The sequence below is a fragment of the Rana temporaria genome, chromosome 1, assembly GCF_905171775.1.
Source record: "Rana temporaria chromosome 1, aRanTem1.1, whole genome shotgun sequence".
Lineage (NCBI taxonomy): Eukaryota > Metazoa > Chordata > Amphibia > Anura > Ranidae > Rana > Rana temporaria.
Genome location: NC_053489.1, coordinates 307993663 through 308016471, shown reverse-complemented (window position 1 = coordinate 308016471; position 22809 = coordinate 307993663). Strand labels below are relative to the sequence as shown.

At 42.8% G+C, this 22809-nt stretch overlaps 1 protein-coding gene and 1 long non-coding RNA gene across 3 annotated transcripts in view; one reads left to right on the top strand and one right to left on the bottom strand.

Moving 5' to 3' along the window:
• The window catches only part of LINGO2 (leucine rich repeat and Ig domain containing 2), a 2187995-nt gene that overhangs the window by 381287 nt on the left and 1783899 nt on the right, over window positions 1-22809 (bottom strand). The window lies entirely within an intron of this gene.
• LOC120944700 lies at window positions 9088-12353 on the top strand. Its single transcript, XR_005750466.1, has 3 exons — window positions 9088-9250; window positions 10469-10580; window positions 12247-12353. It is a non-coding gene; the product is annotated as an uncharacterized LOC120944700 (long non-coding RNA).

Below are 22809 nucleotides of genomic sequence, written 5' to 3'. Positions count from 1 at the left end.
AGCAATATTATATATAGTATCTTAAAATATTAAACACAATAGCAGATTCACTTGAATATAGTACACATATTTTTAATTTAAAAAATGTTAGAGAATATTTTTGAAGCACGTCACTCCATGTTGCTTTAAAAACATTCTGCAAACACTATTATGATTTTTTACTTCAGCATAGTTAAATGGTAAGTACAGTAAACCCCAAAAATAAACCAATTTTATTTACTCCATTTTGGTCTGTTATATAGAGTTGAAAATGATCTCTGTTCAATAAGTATTACAAAATACCTATTAATCTTAGCAGAAATGTAATTTCCTGGGCATTCTGCAAAGTTATATCAATGTTATCAGCTCGGTTAAGTTCACATCTAAACTTCAGAACCTCTCCTCCTTATGTTATGGAGTTGGGGAGAGGGGGAGGTCTGTAATCCTAACACATTATCTGTCATTGGCTATATTTAGTATTGAGCTAGCATTGTCACCCTAGGACAGAAAGAATAGTAATTGGCATGATCACCAGATGAAAATAAAGGAGGAAAAAGCCAGAAGAAGAAAATGAACGCAGCCCCCAGATCTAGGACTGGCAAACTGCAATATAATACATTTTTGTTCTTCCATTTAGATATGTTTTAACCTATTTAAATATATATCAAAATATGTTTAGAACAGAGCTGGAAGCTGGAAGTAGCTAAAACAGCACCATTAGACATGAAAGCTCACCAAACTGAAAGCTTGGTTTAAAATGAAACTGGGTAATAATAACTTTGCAAAGCCATCCAGTGATGGATGTAAGATTGAAATGCGGAGGGATATTTCAATAAGTCATACTATTATCTATATTGATAGATATAATGTCATGTAGGATCAGAACGTCTACCTCCGGCTTCAGATTCAGGTAATGCATCAGTCATCTTCTCAGTGAGTAACATTCATACTGTGATTTTATATACAGTATACAGATATATATATATATATATATATATATATATATATATATATATATATATATATATATATATATATATTAAAATGTTATGAAAAGCTCTTGGTATCTTTGCCTTAAAGAGGAACTGCAGTCTGCTCACATAATTTGTAAGAAAAACCTCTTTGCCATTCTGAAGCTTCCCTCTGACAACTTTGCACATTATTTTATATATACTGTAAATGTGTATTTGCCAAATATGCTGCAGATATCTCCCATCCATTTTAACCACTTCCCGACGGCCGTACGACTATATACGGCCGCAGGGTGGTTCTACTTTTCTGGGACGCTGTCTTTTTACGGCCGCCCCTTTCCTCGTTCCCCGCACGCACTCCCGAGTGCGCAGCGGGGAACTTTTTTGCTGCCCGTGTCCCTTGGACACAACCAATCACAGATTGCCGTGAACGGCCAATCGGAGTGGACGTTTGGTAGGCGATCTGTGCGGCCAATGAGAGATGATCTCATATGTAAACATATGAGATAATTTCTCATTGCCGGCTCTCACAATGACAGCGTCCTGTCAGGGAGAGAGGAGACCGATCTGTGTCTCTTGTACATAGGTGGGTCACCTCCCCCAGTCACCCCCCTTCCCCCACAGTTAGAACACTATATAGGGTACATATTTCACCCCCTAGTGTTAACCCCTTCCCTGCCAGTCACATTTATACAGTAATTAGTGCATATTTATAGCACTGATTGCAGTATAAATGTGAATGGTCCCAAAAATGTGTCAAAAGTGTCCGATGTGTCCGCCATAATGTCGCAGTCGCAATAAAAATCGCAGATCGCCGCCATTACTAGTAAAAAAAAATAATAAAAAATAATAATTCTGTCCCTTATTTTGTAGGCACTATAACTTTTGCGCAAACCAGTCGCTTATTGCGATTTTTTTTTTTACCAAAAATATGTAGAAGAATACGTATCGGCCTAGACTGAAATGTATTATTTTTTTTTAAAATTGGGCTATTTATTATAGCAACAAGTAAAAAATATTGTATTTTTTTTCAAAATTTTTGTTATTTTTTGTTTATAGCGCAAAAGATAAAAACCGCAGAGGTGATCAAATACCACCAAAAGAAAGCTCTACTTGTGGGGAAAAAAGGACGTCAATTTTGTTTGAGAGCCACGTCGCATGACCGCGCAATTGTCAGTTAAAGCGACGCAGTGCCGGAAGCTGAAATTTCACCTGGGCAGGAGGGGGGTATATGTGCCCAGTAAGCAAGTGGTTAACTGTGGGCAGCTGAAGCTGCTGCCTGTTCACTTCCTGGATTTACAAAGACACACAGAGGCACATCTCCAGCTCTGCAGCTCTCACTGGCCCTCTTAAAGCTTACCCCTCCCTCTTCCTGGCAAGAGAGAGAGAGAGAGAGCTGTGAATGCGGTCATAAGTCCAGGCTTTTTACCAGACAAGAAACAGGAATTGGGCTGTATAGATATATTCTGTATATACTGTTTATATGTCTGTATACAGTATATACCGTATTTATCGCCGTATAACATGCACAGGTGTATAACACGGACCCTAACTTTAAGAGGGAAGTTTCAGGAAAAAAAACTTTCCACAGCCCCCTGTGTATAACACACAGGCACAGTTTACCCTCTATTTTTAGGGTATAACGTGTTTGTTATTCGCCAATAAATACAGTATATATTAAATACAGTGTGTGTATATATACCGGTGTAGATAGATAGATAGATAGATAGATAGATAGATAGATAGATAGATAGATAGATAGATAGATAGATAGATAGAAAAACCTTGGTTCGAGAGTGTTTTGCAAGACAAGCAAATTTTTTAATACATTTTGACTTGATATACAAGCAATGTCTTGATATACAAGTAGCGTCATGTCACAAGTGAGTATAAAAGAGAAGAGAGGCGCCTATAAGTGAGAAATCTGCTTACATTTAATGAAGGTACAACATTTGGCAACATATTGCTACACTTAGAGGCACCTCTCTTCTCTTTTATACTCTGTAGCTCCTGCTGGATTTTGCTTCTAATCCTCTTGTGAAGGCTTCCATTTGTGGGTGGACATTTTATGTTTACACAACCTGGTCACATTGCTATAATCTTTTTATATGCACTATAAACTGAAGGTTTTATGAATAAATGGTTGTGGAATGAATCATTTGAGTTTCCATTATTTCTTATGGGGAAATTTGCTTTGATATACAAGTGCTTCGGATTGCTAGCATGTTTATGGAACTAATTATGCTTGCAAACCAAGGTTTTACTGTGTATATATATATATATATATATATTCAGCTCTTCATGTTTGGATTATCGAAACCATACCAGACAAATACACACCCGCTGAAAGATTTCAGTGGCTGTGCAAACAGGAAACTTACTGGATATATACCCTGAATACTTTAACGCCCTATGGACTCAATGAGGAGATTGAAATCCATACGGTCATGTAATGACACTATATATGTGCTTATCCATATACTTTTTTTACACATATCTTTTGCTTATTCTGGGAAATGATCCTTCATTTTTCATCGTATGTTTATGCTTACCCTGCGTGCCTCTCCCATATGGAAGAAAAATATATTTCCAATATATTTATTAAAAACAATTATATATTTTAAATATATTTACAATATATTGGCGTACGCAAATATATTTTTACATCTATTCCAAAAATGTAAATTAAAATATATTTTCCAAAGGCATATATTTGAAAATATATTTTTTTTAATATATTTGCCAGATATTTTTGAGCATCTAAAAAAATGCATTTAAACATATATTTTTAAATATACTTGTAAAGGCATTCCAAAATATAATTTAAATGCATTTTCCAAAGACATATATTGGAAAATATATTTTTTAAATATATTCTTCAGATTTTTTTTAACACATAAAAAAAGTAATTTTAACATATATTTTTACATATATTTGTAAATGTGTTCCAAAAATATAATTTTAATATATTTTCCAAAGGCATATATGTGAAAATATATGTTTGTAAATATATGTTTCAGATATTTTTGAACATATAAAAAAAATGCATTTGAACATATATCTTTAAATATACTTGTAAATGCATTCCAAAAATATAATTTAAATGTATTTTCCAAAGATATATATTAGAAAATATATTTTTAAAAAATGTTTTTCTGAAAATATTTAGGGGCAGATTCACAAAGCGAGTACTTTCAAATTTCCTGCGTCGTATCTTTGGTTTGAATCCTCAAAACAAGATACGACGGCATCTGGGTTAGATCCGACAGGAGTACATCTTCGTACGCCTTCGGATCTAAGATGCAATTCTTCGGCGTTCGCTGGGTGGCGTTCACGTCGTTTTCTGCGTCGAGTATGCAAATTAGCTATTTCCGACAATCCACGAACGTACGAGCGGCCATCGCATTCTTTTACGTCGTCTCTAGTCGGCTTTTTTCGGCGTATAGTTAAAGCTGCTATTTGGTGGCGTATAGTTAAACCTGCTATGTTAAGTATGGCCGTCGTTCCCGCGTTTAATTTGAATTGAATTTAATTTTTTACGTTCGCGTAAGTCGTCCGTGAATCGGGATGGACGTAATTTACGTCCACGTCAAAACAATGACATCCTTGCGATGTCATTTAGCGCAATGCACGGCGGGAAATTTAGGAACGGAGCATGTTCGTTTGGCATGGGGACGCGCTTCATTTAAATGAAACACGCCCCCTACTCGCCGCATTTGAATTCCACGCCGTTACGCCGCTTGAGATACACTACGCCGCCGTAACTTACGGTGCAAAATCTTTAAGGATTCGAACCAAAGCCAGGTAAGGTATGGCGGCGTAGCGTATCTCAGATACGATGCGCCGGGCAGATCTTTGTGGATCTGCCCCTTAATGTCTGAGGCCTGGTACACACGATAGGATTGATCCGCGGATACGGTCCGCCGGACCGTATCCGCGGATAAATCCTCTGAGGATTTTGATCCAATGGAGTGTACTCACCATCGGATCGAAATCCGCGCCGAATTTACACCACGGTGACGTGTCGCGCCGTCGACGCGATGATTACGCGGCGACGTGCGCGACGCTGTCATATAAGCAATTCCACGCATGCGTCGAATCATTACGACGCATGCGAGGGACGGGTTCGGACGGATCGATCCGGTGAGTCTGTACAGACCACCGGATCGATCCGCTGAAGCCGATTCCAGCGGATAGATTTGTAAGCATGTCTACAAATTTTTATCTGCTGGAAATCGGAAATATCCGCGGATAAATATCCGCTGGAACGTACACACCAGGGGATCTATCCGCTGAAACCGATCCGCTGAGATTTTTCAGCGGATGGATCCTCTCGTGTGTACGGAGCCTAATAAAGACATTTCAACATATATTTTTTCTGACATTTTTGTAACTATGACATAGATAACATTCTGAATACATTGATAAGAGAGCCACTCCCATTTTAAAATGGTTTGTTTTACTCCTTTTAAAATAAAAAAATAAAATAAAAACCAAAAGATTCAAATAAAATATTAAATTTTTTTTATAAGATTTTAAGCACATAATCCATTTAATACAAAGCAGATAAACCTCTCGCATCCACTTTCCATTCCCAAAGAATGTCATTCTGAATTGAGAACACTTGTCGGCGGACCAGCAAAATGTCTTAAAATACAGCAAGTCCAGTTAGTTTGATTTATTGATTGACCTGAATGAATGAGAACCTTCACAGACATCCACATCCACAGTCCAAGGGTCTTGTCTGCTTACAGGGTACCGAGAGAAACTCCGGATATAAATCATCAATGTTCTGTTTAACCACTTAAGCCCTGGACCATATTGCTGCCTAAAGACCCAAGGGGTTTTTACAGTTCAGGACTGCGTCGCTTTAACAGACAATTGCGCGGTCGTGCGACGTGGCTCCCAAACAAAATTGGCGTCCTTTTTTCCCCACAAATAGAGCTTTCTTTTGGTGGTATTTGATCACCTCTGCGGTTTTTATTTTTTGCGCTATAAACAAAAATAGAGCGACAATTTTGAAAAAAATGCAATATTTTTTACTTTTTGCTGTAATAAATATCCCCCAAAAACATATATATAAAAAAAAAAATTTTCCTCAGTTTAGGCCGATACGTATTCTTCTACCTATTTTTGGTAAAAAAAATCGCAATAATCGTTTATCGGTTGGTTTGCGCAAAATTTATAGCGTTTACAAAATAGGGGATAGTTTTTTTGCATTTTTATTTTTTTTACTACTAATGGCGGCGATCAGCGATTTTTTTCGTGACTGCGACATTATGGCGGACACTTCGGACAATTTTGACACATTTTTGGGACAATTGTCATTTTCACAGCAAAAAATGCATTTAAATTGCATAGTTTATTGTGAAAATGACAGTTGCAGTTTGGGAGTTAACCACAGGGGGCGCTGTAGGAGTTAGGGTTTACTTTGTGTGTGTTTACTAGTGTAGGGGGGTGTGGCTGTAGGAATGACGTCATCGATCGTGTCTTCCCTATAAAGGGAATGACGCGATCGATGCGCCGACACAGTGAAGCACGGGGAAGCCGTGTTTACACACGGCTCTCCCCGTTCTTCAGCTCCGGGGAGCGATCGCGACGGAGCGGCTATAAACAAATAGCCGCGCCGTCGTCCCGGATCGCTCCCCGAGCGGACCCGACCTCCGCATGTACGGGGGGGGTCCCGATCGGAACCCCCACCCACGTCTAGCAGAGGACGTACAGGTACGTACATGTGCCTGTCCGTGCCATTCTGCTGACGTATATGTACATGAGGAGGTCGGAAAGTGGTTAATCCATGAATCAGTAGTTGCACTATTATTACCAAACTCCCTCATCAGTGTCTTTATGGACCTTGCTTTGTGCACTGGTGTGCAGTCATGTTGGAACAGGAAGGGGCTGTCCCCAAACTCTTCGCACAAAGTTGGGGGCATGAAATTGTCCAAAATGTCTTGGTATGCTGACGCTTTAAGAGTTCCCTTCACTGGAACTAAGGAGCCAAGCCCAACCCCTGAAAAACAACCCCACACCATAATCCCCCCTCCACCAAATGATTTGGACCAGTGCACAAAGCAAGGTCCATAAAGACATGGATGAGCGAGTTTGGGGTGGAGGAACTTGACTGGCCTGCACAGAGTCCTGACCTCAACCTGATAGAACACCTTTGGGATGAATGTGCTTCTGGAAGAATAGGATAGCCTTCCCAGAGGAATTGAATCTGTTATAGACTGGGATGCCATTAAAGTTCATGTGCGTGTAAAGGCAGGTGTCCTAATACTTTTGGCAATATAGTATATATAGTATATATACTGTATATTCTTTTTATACTAAGTCCAGTCCATTGTTTGGACTTAGTACCTGCCGAAGGGTAATTCCAGCAGCCAAATAAAAGGAATTGGGATATTAAAGTTCTCCCCAGCACAAAATTAAAACTCAGCAGCTACACAAAGGGGGTTATTTACTAAAGGCAAATCCACTTTGCACTACAAGTGCAAACTACAAATGCAAAGTGCACTTGAAATTGCAAGGAAAGTGCACTTGGAAGTGCAGTCGCTGTAGAACCGAGGGGAGAAAGGAAAATAAAAAAACAGCATTTTAGCTTGCACATGATTGGATGATAAAATCAGCAGAGCTTCCCCTCATTTCAGATCTACCCCTCAGATTTACAGCACCTGCACTTACATGTGCACTTTCAGTGCAATTTCAAGTGCACTTTGCACTTGTAGTGCAAAGTGAATTTGCCTTTAGTAAATAACCCCCATACTGTACACATACCACAGCTGCTGACTTAATATTAGGACACTTACCTGTCCTGGAATCCGGCGATGTTGGTACCCCAGCCAATGTTTCCATTGGCTCTCGGTTGCTGCTGCCGCCATTCCCTATAGGGGCCAATTCACACCACATGCAGTCCAGTGCGTTTTTTTTTCTGCATGGAAAGTAGGTTATATGGTTTTTAATGGCATAATTCACACCAGTGCTTGCAGTTCCAGAAAAAAAGTAGAGCATGCTGCATTTTTCCTGCACTGGACTGTAATGGAACACTGTAAAGCACATCAAAAACGCACTTAGAATGCACCTGAACGCACATGTCCTTATCTAAGGTTAAGAAAAAAAGGAGGAAAATGCACTGGAATGCTTTAAAAACACACCAAACATGCCCTGGAATGCATCAAAAACATGCATGCAGAAAAGCATCGGAAACGCATCAGCCGCAGCGAGATCTCTCGGAAGTGGGGACAGGTACCTATCAAAAACAGGAACCTGCTCCCCTTCCCCGAAAGGTGGTAAATGTGGCAAAGTAGGGGGGGGAGGCAAATAAGTGGAGCTTGCACTTTTGGGTGGAACTTCGCTTTAAGTGTCAGGCCCCGTACACACGACCGAGTTTCTCTGCAGAATTCAGCCAGAAACTCGGTTCAGAGCTGAATTCTGCCGAGAAACCCGGCCGTGTGTACACTTTCGGCCGAGGAAGCCGACGAGGACCTCGGCGAGGAAATAGAGAACATGTTCTCTATTTCCTCGTTGTTCAATGGGAAATTTCAGCTCGCCGAGGTCCTCGGCGGCTTCACAAGGAACTCGACGGACAAAACGATGTGTTTTGCCCGTCGAGTTCCTCGGTCATGTGTACGCGGCCTCATATCCCTGCCCAAGCTGCACTGTTGTCATGTGCCAATACTAGGCTGGGCTGGAAGATAAATATGGAAGTGATGAGAGCTGCATTCTTGTGTGTGTGTATACACAGTATATATGTGTGTGTATATAATATATATATACATACATACATACATACATACATACACACACACACACACACACACACACACACACACACATAGAGTATATCTGATTATATATATATATATATATATATATATATACACACACACACACATAGCAGAATGAATATACAGTGTGTATGTATGTGTGTATATATATATATATATATATATATATATATATATATATATATATATATATATATATATCTAGAATGCCTCTCCCATCACTTACTTACATGTATAAATATTTTTCTCATTTCTTTTTTTTCATTCCTTTTATTGGGATGTGGGTCTGTGATTTCTGTGCCTTCAATCTTCTCATATGTAAATCCTGCCCTGGGAAAAACTCTTCAAACAGACAGACTTCTATCATAATACAGGAAGACAGGAAGTGAGCTGGGTGGGAACCAGAGGGGTGGTGAACTTCCACCTCTCACTTCCTGTAAGGCCTAGTCTGAAAAGGAAAGCATGGCATGGTGGAGACTCTCTGTATTCTCCTGGATGGATTCTCCTGGATTAAAGGTATGTCTTCTATCAAATAATATTAGAATTGTGACAGTTTGGTGCATGAGTTAAGTTGTATTTGTCTATTTCCTGCTGAATAGTTCTCATTCTGTGTGCATTCACCTTCCCAGTTACCATGCAGCATGTGCACAGTAATGTAATATTATAGAGCTCCTCTTCCACAGCATGTCACTCTGCTTCATATAATATGTGTGGCTTATATCCAGTAACTGTGTAGCATACTTTCAGTGCACATTGCTGCATATAATATTATACGGCTTCCATTCTATATCCACTCATCATGCAGCATAGGGGTTAATTTACTGAAGGCAAATCCATTTTGCACTACAAGTGCACTTGAAAATGCAGTCGCTATAGATCGGAGGGGAAGATCTGAAATGAGGGGAAGCTCTGCTGATTTTTTCATCCAATCATGTACAAGCAAAAATGCTTTTTTTTTTTCATGTCCCCTTCAGATCTACAGCGACTGCACTACCAAGTGCACTTGTAGTGCAAAGTGGATTTGCCTTTAGTAAATATACCCCATTATAATGTCAGGGCACAGTGCTACCAATGTTTTATGTCTCCCTCCCCTTTTGCATATTATCTGCCCTGCTACTAGGTGCCAACAGATATGGATTTTTCCATACAGATACCAATTATGGGCCACCTTTCAGGCCGATAACAATATGAGGTACTGATATTCTGTTTACATCCAGCTGCCCCAGAAGTAGCCTGATATCAGTTGACACCTAGGCCTTTTTTTGTATTCTAACAGCCACTGGCCACTGTCAGAATACAGGAAAAAAGAGCAAATAACAGGGGAATCAATAGCCAGGTTGCTATTGACTATTTTAAATTGCAGTAGCCAATAGCTAGTGGGCTATTGCACCCGCCCACTGCCTGTTGTCAATCAGCAAAGGAGAGGATTTGAAGGAGAACATTCTTCTTCAGGTCTTCCTCTGCTGATTGACAGCAGGCAGTGGGAAGGGGGCGCAATAGTCAGCCTAATTTTAAAATTGAAACAGCCAATGGCAGTCTGGCTATGGTTCCCCCACTACCTGCTGTTTACATTCAGCTGCCATCAAATAAAGTGTGCAGAAAGAGGTTAGCGGTGTGTGTGGGGGGGTGGTGGATGGTGTGTGTGTGTGTGTGTGTGTGTGTGTGAGGGGGGGTGGATGGGGTGTGGAGGTGGAAAGCTAAAAAAAAAAATATTTTTTTGGGGGATTCTGACAGATGGGCCGCCAGCCGCTGTCAAAGCACCTGACCAAGACTGACAGCTGGTGAATGGAAAACCGGAATAGGCACTTGGAAGAAGGAAACCAACAACTGAGACAACTTGCCTTTGGTAAGCAGACAACTTAATTACGGTGGTGGCACCTTCCATTTTTTTATATCACCGCATTCAACTGGCACTGTATCTGATCATCATATCTGCATCATCCTTCATTATTTATTTGGTCATCAGTGTTTGAGTTTTGTGGCGATATCATTAAGAATTTTTGATGTTTGGTTTGCCAATTGTGTGCTTTTGGCATACAATTTTGGGATCACCAATTTGGCGTATTAACCTCTCAATGTTTATACATATAATTGGACATTCATTTTGTGAATTTATATACTAATTTTTCCATGCACTCTGATTTTTTGTTTTGGTTAATTATTGTGCACCGTTTTTGGCATATCAGCCCCTGGATGCCAATATTTCAATGTGAATTGGTATTGGTGAAATTTTTGTATTTTAATCGAATTTTTTATATTGGCGCAGTCTTTTCATTTTTTATCTATTTATTGGGTGTTTTCCACCAGTACTGATTTTTTTTTATCTTTATTTTCTGTTTGACCAATAATTTTCCCTTTCATTCTACAGTATTTTATGGCAGAGTTAGGCAACCTTAGGCCTCGTACACACCACCGGATCTATCCGCTGGGATTGATCCGCGGATCAGTTCCAGCGGACAAATCCGGTCGTCTGTACGGCCTAGCGGATATTTATCCGCGGAGATTCCTCCGGCCGATCGATTTCAAGCGGATAGAAATTTCTTAGCATGCTAAGAAATCTATCCGCTTGAATCGTGTCCAGCGGATTGATCCGGTCGTCTGTACAGACTCACCGGATCAATCCGTCCGCTCCCCTCCCTCGCATGCGTCGTAATGATTCGACGCATGCGTGGAAGTACTTACCTTCCAGCGTTGCGCACGTCGCCGCGTCATCGTCGCCGCGACACGTCACCGCGGATGTATTCCGCACGGATTTTGATCCGATGGTGTGTACAAGCCATCGGATCAAAATCCGGAGGAGGAATCTCTGCTGGAAACGGTCCGGCGGACCGTTTCCAGCGGATATCCCCTCGTGTGTACGGGGCCTTAGAGAGGTGGAGATCTACCCGAACAATATGGGAGAAGTCAAAGATCACAGGGCACAGTGTCCTCCAATGTTGCCTCCTCACACCTGACTAAAACCTATAATTGCCGTACTACCGCGCTGCAATCACGTGCCTTTCACTGCAATTATGGGTGTTAACATTTTGCCTCCTCACCACCTTGCAGAATTTCTCAGAGGAGCATTGCATACCGCACTTGTGAATGAGCCCTTAGTTGCATTTGGCAATAGCACTTTTAAGGCTCATTCACATGTGAATTTGGGGGTGGTAAAACCCTGCCCCCAATCCCTACCCCCTTTAGCTTCTAAGTGGGGGTCAGGGTGCCATAGGAGGTGGATGCTTGAGAGTTACTATTAGCTCTCAAGCAACCAGAAACAACAGTACCAATGGGGATCGTTGGGTAACTGGGAGTTTACTGTACTACATTCATTATAGTATCAGTGAGGTAACTACATACTATATACACAAGTAGGATTTTTGTTTTGTGGAACATCTTTACTTTTACCTTGGGAGAAACCCTCCTGGAATATTTTTGATCTAGTGTCATTAATTTCTAACAAATGAAATGAATGGATATAGTGAGAAAATAGGCCATTATGTTACTTAAAAAGTTTTTATGCATTTCCATAGATTTGCCTGGTGTAATGGATACTTTGAAAACCACAAGAGCGCAGCTAATAGTACTGAAGAATGATGGTGGAAGTGTGGGTGTATCGTGTACATCACCTTCTGTCCCGTCTGAAGAGTTGAGCTCATCTCCTTGTCAAGTGTCATATACAAGGCCTAAACAGGTAGGTTTTCTTTTGGTACCGAAACATTAAAACATCTATAAATGCTTAATTTTGTTAGTTTTATTTACTCAGCTGCATCTGTTAGACTCCTTTCACACTGAGGCAGTTTTCAGGCGTTTTAGTGCTAGAAATAGCCTCTAAAAATCTCATAAAACTGCATCCCTTTCAGTGCAATGAGTAATTTCACACTGGGGCGGTGCGCTTGCGCAACATTAGAAAAAGTCCTGCAAGCAGCATCTGGGGCGGGTTGGGAGCGCTATAAATAGCACTCCTAAAATGCACCTGCCTATTGAAATTAATGGGCAGTGCTTCCAAAGCACCCTAAAAGCGCATTAAAAACTGGTCTTTTTCCCTTTAAAAAAAAAAAAAAACGCCTAAAAAGTGCTACAAAAACACTGCAAAACCGCCGGAGCTTTAGCAGCGCTACAGTGTGAAAAGGGTCTTATATTGCTTTAGATTCACAGGGAAAATCTAAGAAGTCTAATATTTTCCATTTTCTTTTTAAAGCTGCTACTTTGGCAAAGTTTCCTGGGACTTCATAAGCTGTGATCAGTGACGCTGTTACGAGAAAAATTGCGGCGTTGAAATATCACCTGAAGAGAAACATCAGGAACCTCAGCAGAATACCACAAACTTTTATGTCATTAATGTCATTTACCACAGTTAACACCACTTTCTATTCCCTGTGTTGTAGTTTTTGTATATTTACATGATAATAAAGTTGTGTGTATTGTACTGTGTTATTGTTTTTTTTCCAAATGTTTGCTAGTTTTATAGGCCTACAATATATAAAATACAATATATAAATACACAGCATTTCAAAATGTAATAGGAATGTATTTTTTAAAATTTTGCATTCAGAAGTACATTTACATTTATATTTAAAATATATTTAAAAAAAACATTCTTAATATATTTTTCCCAAATATATTGCCATATATTTGAAATGCTACAATTTTGGCCAGATTCAATATATTTCAAAAATATATTTCAATATATTTGTGAATATATTTTGGAATGCATTGTGAAATATGTTGCACATATATTCATAAATATATGTTAAATGTACTTCTGAATGCATTTAGCAATATATTTTTGCAGCCATAAATATATTGCAACGTGCATTTTGGAATGCATTGTGAATATATTCATAAATATATGTGAAATGTACTTCTGAATGTATTTAGCAATATATTCACAATGCATTCCAAAATGCACATTGCAATATATTTATGGTTGCATAAATATATTGCTAAATGTATTCAGAAGTATATTTAACATATATGTATGAATATATTTGCAACATATTTCACAATGCATTCCATAATATATTCACAAATATATTGAAATATATTTTTGAAATATATTGAATCTGGCCAAAATTGTAGCATTTCAAATATATGGCCATATATTTGAGAAAAATATATTAAGAATGTTTTTTTAAAATATATTTAAAATATATTTTACTTCCACATGGGCTCTCATGCTCATGCTTTTTCTATAATTATTTTTATTTTTATATTTGTTTGTATTTTTATTTCATTTCTTCTAGAGGTATTTACATATTGATATATTTACATATATACACATAATAACCTTATTATTCATTATATGGTTAGTTGAACCACTAATAGAACATATTAATTCCTGTGAAAAAGTTGTTGACCACAAACTCTCAAAAATTCTTAAAAATTCTTAAAAAATTCTCACAAATTCTTTCCCATTTTATTCTTAGTATTTCCTAGTATTACTACTATTTTTAACATATAACATTTTTTCACATTTTTTTATTGAGATGTAAAAGTAAAAATAAAGGGCTTACTCTTTACAGGGAGTGCAGAATTATTAGGCAAATTAGTATTTTGACCACATCATCCTCTTTATGCATGTTGTCTTACTCCAAGCTGTATAGGCTCGAAAGCCTACTACCAATTAAGCATATTAGGTGATGTGAATCTCTGTAATGAGAAGGTGTGTGGTCTAATGACATCAACACCCTATATCAGGTGTGCAAAATTATTAGTCAACTTCCTTTCCTTTGGCAAAATGGGTCAAAAGAAGGACTTGATAGACTCAGAAAAGTCAAAAATAGTGAGATATCTTGCAGAGGGATGCAGCACTCTTAAAATTGCAAAGCTTCTGAAGCGTGATCATCGAACAATCAAGCGTTTCATTCAAAATAGTCAACAGGGTCGCAAGAAGCGTGTGGAAAAACCAAGGCGCAAAATAACTGCCCATGAACTGAGAAAAGTCAAGCGTGCAGCTGCCAAGATGCCACTTGCCACCAGTTTGGCCATATTTCAGAGCTGCAACATCACTGGAGTGCCCAAAAGCACAAGGTGTGCAATACTCAGAGACATGGCCAAGGTAAGAAAGGCTGAAAGACGACCACCACTGAACAAGACACACAAGCTGAAACATCAAGACTGGGCCAAGAAATATCTCAAGACTGATTTTTCTAAGGTTTTATGGACTGATGAAATGAGAGTGAGTCTTGATGGGCCAGATGGATGGGCCCGTGGCTGGATTGGTAAAGGGCAGAGAGCTCCAGTCCGACTCAGACGCCAGCAAGGTGGAGGTGGAGTACTGGTTTGGGCTGGTATCATCAAAGATGAGCTTGTGGGGCCTTTTCGGGTTGAGGATGGAGTCAAGCTCAACTCCCAGTCCTACTGCCAGTTTCTGGAAGACACCTTCTTCAAGCAGTGGTTGTCACGTACCTTACCAGAGGCCGAAGTGCTGAGAGGGCTTCCCTTGCGACTGAGTGCAGAACGCCCCCTGGAGGTGAGACAGGGGGTGCTGTGCCCGGAGATGCAGGGGTTGCCAGCTGCGACTTGCTGAGAAGGTGTAGAAGCTCAGCTATCCACCAGGATACGTAGTTAGGCAGGGGTACCACGGAAGTACCAGATGAGGTAGGTACGCAGGGAAACCCAGGGGCGGAGTCAGGAGCCAAGCCGGAAGTCATGCACAGGAAGCAGGATGTGGTTGGAGTAGGTCAGAAGGCAAGCCGAGGTCATACACTGGAACAATCAGGCAGGAACAGGATAAGGGTAATCCGAAAGACAAGCCGGGGTCATACACTGGAGAAGTCAGGTCAGGCAAGCCGGGTCATCAACGGGTAAACAGGAACACAGGAACAAGGGCTCAGGAACACACACAGGCTAACGATCATGCAGCAGTTGGTAACTGCTGCAGCAAGTCTTTAAATAGGGCACTGACGCCAGGAGTCCCGCCCGCATTGCGTGCGTACTGGCGCACACGCATGCGCAGTGAAGAATACAGGATTTGCAGAGTTGTTGCCCGTTTGCGCGCGCATGCGCGTTGCGCGCATTTGCGCGCGCATGCGCACTGCGCTTGCTGGTCCGTGAAGAGCACGTCTGACAGCTCTTCCACGGTTGGTTCCCTGACAGTGCCCCCCCCTCAGGGGCAGCCTCCGGATGCCCAGACGTACTTGCTTCTCTGGATATTTCCTGAAGAATTCAGCCAACAGTTTAGGGGCATGAACATCCTTTGCAGGTTCCCAAGAGCTTTCCTCGAGAGAATAGCCCTTCCATTTTACTAAATATTGAATTTGTCTACCTCTCTTTCGACTATCCAAAATGGCTTCCACTTCGAATTCTGTGTCCTCACCCACTGTAACTGGAGGCGGGGGTGGATCTTCTCTTCCAGGAAAGGAACCGGTAATGGTTGGTTTGAGAAGTGAGACGTGAAAGACTGGATGAATCTTGTAGGTATTTGGCAGGGATAATTCGAAGGCCACAGGATTAATTTTTTTCTTAATTTCGAAAGGACCAATGAACCTAGGACCCAGTTTCCGGGATGGGCAGGACAGTTTAAGGTTCAAAGTGGAGAGCCAAACCTTGTCTCCTACTTCCAAAGTCGGACTCTCCTTCCTCTTCCTGTCATAGTATTTTTTATAGTCCTCCTGGGATCTTTGCATAGTTTCTTGAAGAATCTGTAAATTGTCTTGGAGAAAGGTTAATCTGTCTTGTACGGCAGGCACCGTTGCTTCAGGAACGGTATTGGGCAAAAAGGACGGATGAAAGCCGTAATTTGCCCAAAATGGAGACTGGTTAGTGGTGGAGTGTACCGAATTATTGTATGCAAATTCGGCACATGGAAGTAGGGCTACCCAATTGTCCTGAGAGGCGGTGGAAAAACAGCGGAGATATTGCTCTAGTGTTTGATTGGTTCTCTCAGTTTGGCCATTACTTTGTGGATGATAAGCGGATGACAAGCAGATTTCGATGTTCAAGGCTTTACAGAGAGCCTTCCAAAATCTTGAGGTAAATTGCACCCCTCTGTCGGATACAATACTACTGGGCAGGCCATGCAATCTCACAATCTCCTTGATAAATGTATGTGCCGTGTCCATGGCCGAGGGGGTCCCTAATAACGCCAAAAAATGGGCCATCTTCGTTAGCCGGTCGACCACCACCAGGATCGTGGTAAACCCTTCAGAGGGGGGTAATTCCACTATGAAATCCATAGATATCGCTTTCCATGGATGGTCAGGGACAGGTAGCGGTCTTAACAGACCCCAGGCTTGCGTGCGGCTTCCTTTACTTCTGGCACAAACTGTACAGGAACTTACAAAGTCCTTGCAATCCTTCCTCAGGTCCGGCCACCAATAGGATCGCTGAATCAACTCAGAAGTCTTATGGACCCCAAAATGACCCGCAAGCTGGTGTTCATGAAGGGTCTTGAGAAGCTGAAGTCTGGCTCCCTCAGGTACAAAAATCTTATTTCCGTGCCACAGGAGCCCTTCTTGTTTTCTGAATGCAGAACTCTCGGATTCAGGACATTGAGCAGAGGCTTGTTTCAGAGCTGACTTTAGGTCGGGCTGAATCAACAAAAAATTCTGGGGGGACAGGATGGTGCTAGGAACGACAGTCTCTGGAGTTTCTGGGAACATGCGTGAAAGGGCATCTGCTTTACCATTCTTGGACCCCGGGCGATAGGTAAGATGAAAATTAAATCTTGAAAAGAATAAAGCCCATCTGGCTTGCCGTGGTCTTAATCTCTTGGCAGATCTGAGGTACTCGAGATTCTTATGGTCTGTGAATACCATGACGGGATGAGCAGCACCTTCCAGGAGATACCGCCACTCCTCTAAAGCAGTTTTTATTGCCAGTAACTCCCGGTCCCCCACGTCATAGTTCTGTTCCGGCTGGCTCAATTTTCGGGAGAAAAAGGCTATTGGGTGTAACAAAGCTTTAGGGCCCTGTCGTTGAGACAGGACGGCCCCTACGGCAACTTCTGATGCGTCGACCTCGAGGACATAAGGTAGCGTTGGATCCGGGTGTCGTAAGATGGGAGCTGAGGTGAACAGAGTCTTTAGTTTACTAAAAGCCTCCTGGGCCTCCTGGGTCCACTGAAAACGGGTATGCTGGCGGGTCTGCTGGGTAATGGGGGCAATGATGCCAGAAAAGTCTTTAATAAACCTCCTATAGAAGTTTGCAAACCCGATGAACCTTTGGATGCCCTTCTTATCAGTAGGGGCTGACCATTCCAAAATAGCGGACACTTTCTGAGGATCCATGGAGACTCCGGACGTGGAAATGATTAGACCCAGAAACTGTATGGAAGATTTTTCAAATTCGCACTTTTCTGCTTTTGCGTAGAGCCCGTGCAACCTTAATGTGGCTAGTACCTTCCGGACATGGGTTCTGTGTAATTCCAAGGTAGCAGAAAAAATAAGAATGTCATCTAAGTAAACAATAACAAAGTAATCTAGGAACTCTCTAAAGATGTTGTTCACGAAATGTTGAAACGTCGCCGGGGCATTACATAGGCCGAAAGGCATAACGAGATATTCGAAGTGTCCAAAACGGGTTCTAAAGGCAGTCTTCCATTCGTCCCCTTCCCGGATGCGCACAAGGTTGTAGGCACCTCGAAGATCGAGTTTCGTAAAGACTTGTGCAGTACGGAATCTTTGAAAAAGTTCGGGGATGAGAGGTAGGGGGTAGCGATTCTTGATGGTGATTTTATTGAGTTCCCGGTAATCCACACAGGGCCTGAGGGTGTGATCTTTTTTCTCCACGAAGAATATCCCGGCACCGGCTGGAGAGGAAGATGGGCGGATGAACTTCTTTTCTAGGTTCTCGTCAATATATTGACGCAAGGTCTCGAGCTCAGTCTCTGAAAGTGGGAATATTCGCCCAAAGGGGATTTCTGCACCAGGCAACAACTCAATAGGGCAGTCGTAAGGACGATGGGGTGGTAACGTATCGGCCTTCTTTTTGTCAAAGACATCTAGAAAATCATGATAGACTGACGGAACATCTGGGTTAGAAGTGGAGACTGGCTGGACAGTGAGACAACTGGGATGAACTATAAGCTCGGGCCTCATGCAGTGCTGGCGGCAGTAACTTGATTTGAAGGAGATACTCCCTTTGCTCCAGTCTATCTGTGGGCTATGTGCCCGTAGCCAAGGGAGTCCCAGGATCACAGGAAACATCGGTGAACAGATAACATCAAGACAGAGGAACTCTTGATGACCAGAATCAGTTGAGGTGAATATAGGGTAAGTCTCTTGGGTAACAGGCCCTGAACAAGGTGGAGATCCATCAGCTAAATGAATCTCAAGTTTATGTGTCTTGTTCCGCAGAGGAATTTGGTAGTCTTTAGCAATGGAAATGTCCAAAAAGCAACTACAAGCCCCGGAATCGATGATTGCTGGGAATCTGACCTCCCCACTTGCCAACTGTAATGCGACATGGAGAACCAGGTGAGTTGAGGAGGGGTTCGGAATTCGGAGATGCAGCAGGTTGCGGGGAGAAGATCTACAGGGTCGGATTGGACAGTTGGAACGAAGATGTCCGGCCTCTCCGCAGTAAAAACAAAGGTTCGCCTGCCGGCGATGAAGTCTTTCATTGGGGGTCAGGGCAGGGCGAACCATGCCAACCTGTATAGGCCTCCTTTTGAACGTGGCCGAAGAGGAGGGCGCGTGAGCGTCTGGAGCCGTAGACTGACAGTGAGAGGGCCGGCAGGCACGTTCAGACAGACGCTCCCGCAGGCGCCTGTCAAGTTGAATGGCGAGTTGAATGAGCCCCTCCAGGGTGGCAGGAGCCTCTACTCGTGCCAGTTCGTCCTTAATAAGTTCAGACAAGCCCAGGCGGAATTGATGCCTGAGGGCGACCTCGTTCCATCCCGTGTCTGCAGCCCAGTTACGGAAGTCCACCGTATAGTCCTCTACAGGGCGCTGTCCTTGTCGTAGAGCATGGAGAGCTGCCTCCGCGGTGGCCGGACGTAGAGGATCATCGTATAAGGTGGCCATAGCTTTAAAGAAGGAGTCCAAAGTGTTGATGGCGGGGTCTTTTCGTTCCAATAACTGATGGGCCCAGGATTGGGGTCCCCCAGACAGCAGAGTGATAACGAACCCCACTTTAACAGTTTCTAAGGCAAAAGTTCTTGGCTGCAGGGTCAGGTACAGGATGCAGGAGACTTTGAACGCTCGGAATTTCTTTCGGTCTCCTGAGAAATGTTCAGGAGTGGGTACACGGGGCTCCGGAGGAGGGAACATCGTTTGATTCGGGGGGTCGCTTTCAAGCTGGGAGTAGCGGTCCTGTAGGCACGTCACTGTTTGCGTAAGGGCTGCGACCTGCTGGCACAAAGTCCCAAGCGGGGAAGCACCTCCGTCGGCCTCTGAAACTTCTGGCTGCATGATACTGTCACGTACCTTACCAGAGGCCGAAGTGCTGAGAGGGCTTCCCTTGCGACTGAGTGCAGAACGCCCCCTGGAGGTGAGACAGGGGGTGCTGTGCCCGGAGATGCAGGGGTTGCCAGCTGCGACTTGCTGAGAAGGTGTAGAAGCTCAGCTATCCACCAGGATACGTAGTTAGGCAGGGGTACCACGGAAGTACCAGATGAGGTAGGTACGCAGGGAAACCCAGGGGCGGAGTCAGGAGCCAAGCCGGAAGTCATGCACAGGAAGCAGGATGTGGTTGGAGTAGGTCAGAAGGCAAGCCGAGGTCATACACTGGAACAATCAGGCAGGAACAGGATAAGGGTAATCCGAAAGACAAGCCGGGGTCATACACTGGAGAAGTCAGGTCAGGCAAGCCGGGTCATCAACGGGTAAACAGGAACACAGGAACAAGGGCTCAGGAACACACACAGGCTAACGATCATGCAGCAGTTGGTAACTGCTGCAGCAAGTCTTTAAATAGGGCACTGACGCCAGGAGTCCCGCCCGCATTGCGTGCGTACTGGCGCACACGCATGCGCAGTGAAGAATACAGGATTTGCAGAGTTGTTGCCCGTTTGCGCGCGCATGCGCGTTGCGCGCATTTGCGCGCGCATGCGCACTGCGCTTGCTGGTCCGTGAAGAGCACGTCTGACAGCTCTTCCACGGTTGGTTCCCTGACAGTGGTACAGGAAGAAGTCTGCATCCTTCAAGAAAAACATGATTTTCATGCAGGACAATGCTCCATCACACGCGTCCAAGTACTCCACAGCGTGGCTGGCAAGAAAGGGTATAAAAGAAGAAAAACTAATGACATGGCCTCCTTGTTCACTTGATCTGAACCCCATTGAGAACCTGTGGTCCATCATAAAATGTCACTGATTTGTTTTTGTTTTGTTTTTGAATGTCAGAAATGTATATTTGTGAATGTTGAGATGTTATATTGGTTTCACTGGTAAAAATAAATAATTGAAATGGGTATATATATTTTTTTGTTAAGTTGCCTAATAATTATGCACAGTAATAGTCACCTGCACACACAGATATCCCCCTAAAATAGCTAAAACTGTGTGTGCAGGTGACTATTACTGTGCATAATTATTAGGCAACTTAAAGCGGGGGTTCACCCATAGAGGGCACTTTTCCCCCTTAGATTCCTGCTCGTTTTTACTAGGGGAATCGGCTATTTATTTTAAAATATGTGCAGTACTTACCCGTTTACGAGATGCATCCTCTCCGTCGCTTCCGGGTATGGGCTTCGGGAATGGGCGTTCCTTCTTGATTGACAGGCTTCCGAGAGGCTTCCGACGGTCGCATCCATCGCGTCACGATTTTCCGAAAGAAGCCGAACGTCGGTGCGCAGGCGCAGTATAGAGCCGCACCGACGTTCGGCTTCTTTCGGCTACGAGTGACGCGATGGATGCGACCGTCGGAAGCCTCTCGGAAGGCTGTCAATCAAGAAGGAACGCCCGCTCCCGAAGACCCATACCCGGAAGCGACGGAAGAAGATGCAGCTCGAAAACGGGTAAGTACTGCTCATATTTTAATACAAATAGCCGATTCCCCTAGACCGAACGAGCAGGAAGCTAAGGGGAGAAATTTTTTTTTTTACAAATGGGTGAACTCCCGCTTTAACAAAAAACAAATATATACCCATTTCAATTATTTATTTTTACCAGTGAAACCAATATAACATCTCAACATTCACAAATATACATTTCTGACATTCAAAAACAAAACAAAAACAAATCAGTGACCAATATAGCCACCTTTCTTTGCAAGGACACTCAAAAGCCTGCCATCCATGGATTCTGTCAGTGTTTTGATCTGTTCACCATCAACATTGCGTGCAGCAGCAACCACAGCCTCCCAGACACTGTTCAGAGAGGTGTACTGTTTTCCCTCCTTGTAAATCTCACATTTGATGATGGACCACAGGTTCTCAATGGGGTTTAGATCAGGTGAACAAGGAGGCCATGTCATTAGTTTTTCTTCTTTTATACCCTTTCTTGCCAGCCACGCTGTGGAGTACTTGGACGCGTGTGCTGGAGCATTGTCCTGCATGAAAATTATGTTTTTCTTGAAGGATGCAGACTTCTTCCTGTACCACTGCTTGAAGAAGGTGTCTTCCAGAAACTGGCAGTAGGACTGGGAGTTGAGCTTGACTCCATCCTCAACCCGAAAAGGCCCCACAAGCTCATCTTTGATGATACCAGCCCAAACCAGTACTCCACCTCCACCTTGCTGGCGTCTGAGTCGGACTGGAGCTCTCTGCCCTTTACCAATCCAGCCACGGGCCCATCCATCTGGCCCATCAAGACTCACTCTCATTTCATCAGTCCATAAAACCTTAGAAAAATCATTCTTGAGATATTTCTTGGCCCAGTCTTGATGTTTCAGCTTGTGTGTCTTGTTCAGTGGTGGTCGTCTTTCAGCCTTTCTTACCTTGGCCATGTCTCTGAGTATTGCACACCTTGTGCTTTTGGGCACTCCAGTGATGTTGCAGCTCTGAAATATGGCCAAACTGGTGGCAAGTGGCATCTTGGCAGCTGCACGCTTGACTTTTCTCAGTTCATGGGCAGTTATTTTGCGCCTTGGTTTTTCCACACGCTTCTTGCGACCCTGTTGACTATTTTGAATGAAACGCTTGATTGTTCGATGATCACGCTTCAGAAGCTTTGCAATTTTAAGAGTGCTGCATCCCTCTGCAAGATATCT